Here is a 2,542-nt window from a genome sequence, read left to right as displayed (position 1 = left end):
ATTGCACATTTAAAGGACCAATCACATAACTGTGTGCAGATACACTATTCAATAAATGTTTTTCTCCATCATGTGTGCTACACATTACCTTTAAGGAAAGTTTCCAACCTTGATTCTTGTGTTTAGTGTTTATTCGAACAGCTATTATGGTTAACCCTAATCCAATTCACTTGTTTCAGAATCATCCTAGGGCAAACATCCCTTAAAACAGTTTAAGATAAATACATTATATACATTCACCATTTGATGCCAAACATTTTTCAATCTTCGCACACCGACACCTTCATCCAGTTCAAACACAGGCTCCTCTAAATGTGCTTATGTTTATTTATGCTTCAAGGTTCCTTTACTTGGCAAGTTTAAGATACAGGCTGCTTAATTATACCTTAAGTGGTTAAACCCTAAATTAATAAGGGGAAACTCTATGCCTGTTTCACCTTAATGTAAATATGAAAGGTTAAAGGGGCTTTTAAGGTACATAGTTTGGTGGATAGTGATGTTCACTACATTTATAAAACACATGTGAAGTCAATTCATTTATCAAGCACATTTAAAACCAACAAATGTTGACCAAAGTGTTTTTAGAGAGAAATTAAAGATATAATCAGATGTAAAAACGAATAATAACAATAAAACATTAAAATAAAGTATTATTGGTAAATGTAAAACAATGCAAGAGGCACAGAAAACTACAGAATAATAAAGACAGAATATGGCTGATCATGTAGTCAAAATAACATTAAAGAAACTAAAGTAAAAAGATGGTCTCAAGATGAGTTTCAAAACTGTCACTAAATAAAGACTCAAGAGTTTTTGACCTCCAGGTCAAGGGAGAAACATGATCTAAGTCTTTTAGTGCAGTACGATGCTGCCCTCTGCTGTTTAACTTTGAAGTTAAACATTCAATTTGAATATAGGATTTGATTTGATCACAATTAAAGAGCAGTCTTGATTTTAAACTAATCTCTAAATTAACAAATTCAGATAATCCATCTTCAAGTTCTTCAGGACTCATTGAAACAGCATGATTGTGTGTCAGATTGACACTGTAATGCTCCTCTGTCTGGGGAAATCTTTAACAGCCTCTTGTTTCAGCTCCTCGGTTTGAGCACTTAAACAGGTGTGAGTCTCCTTGTGAGGTCTCCGCGCAGTCTGAAGAGGGAAAATCCAGTAATAGCGCACACTGGTTGTCATGGTGAAGTCTCCTTGCAGCCCTGCAGAGGTGACGTCATCATCAACCAATCAACACAGAGAGTGGTATAATGTGTTTCCACGGTGCAGAGGTTACACATAAACACGTCTGGAAAAAAGATCAGTCTGCAAGTTGAGATCCAAAGTTTTACAAATTTTGTATAACAGTCTAAATTATTCTTATTGTTCTTCAAAAGTAACATGTTCTTGTACAGACCCAAAGATCTTTTAGAGTGTTGTGTGCTGATGAGGAGAGAAAAGCTGCAGCAGTCAAAATGATTTATGCAGCTGAGATGCTCATAAACCACAGATTTATTTTATTTTGGGGGGGGGGGGGGGGGGGTTGAGTAAAAGGGCAACATTTACCACATTATCTCATGGTTGGAATGGATGGATGGATACATTATGATCTCATTAAAAAAAGTATAAAATACGATATCTGCATATTTGTGTTTAAGAGGAAAATCAACTCACAAATGTGATTACAAATTGGTATAGGGCTGATCTTTACAATAGAATAACCAAGAAACTATCAGCTACTACAGGCTGACTACAGGCTGACTGCAAAGGACACCACCTGAGTCAATAGTAACACCTCAACACCAAGCAAAACTAGGGAAAACTAGTTAGCAATCTGGAAGAAAAATAGAAATGGATCACTAAAAGTAGTAGATAAACCTCTTGTAGGGGCCACCAGCATCTCAAAAGAGTTAAAAATACGCATGAATAAGCTACTTATTGAAAAATGGTAACAATAAAACACAAAAATATGAACATTATTGAGAAATATGTAATAACAATGGGCATATTGCACAGAAATAAACAATATGACCAGTCATGTAGTCATACATTCAAGCATTATTATTAACTGTATTCAACAGATTCGAGAACTGATAGTGATATTTTAGCATCTATACAAAGCCTGTGTGCAACTGGAAGTGCTGCTTACAGCCATAGCACTTTGAACACGCCCGATCTCAGAAGCTAAGCAAGGTCAGTCCTGGTTAGTACTTGGATGGGAGACCGCCTGGTAATACCACGTGCTGAATCAGAATCAGAAACTATTTATTGCCAAGTAACATACATTACAAGGAATTTGCCGTGGTCTGATGATGCTACATTTTGTTTTTTTTAACATATAACATATAATTTGACAGACAACAAGCATGTAAAAATATAAAGGTAAAAGAATAAGATAAGATAAATACTAAACAGTGCAGTGACCAAAATCAAGTGTCCAGGTAAAGTGTCCAGTATTGACCAGTAGGGGGTGCGTGCGTTAATGTAACGCAGGGGGGACAGGGTGGTGTACGTTGATATAATAATAATAACGTATAACTTGAGTTTGTGT

Source organism: Enoplosus armatus, chromosome 11 (assembly GCF_043641665.1).
Source record: "Enoplosus armatus isolate fEnoArm2 chromosome 11, fEnoArm2.hap1, whole genome shotgun sequence".
Taxonomy (NCBI): domain Eukaryota; kingdom Metazoa; phylum Chordata; class Actinopteri; order Centrarchiformes; family Enoplosidae; genus Enoplosus; species Enoplosus armatus.
The sequence above is the reverse complement of the archived record's forward strand: the minus strand, read 5'-3'. Positions refer to the sequence as shown.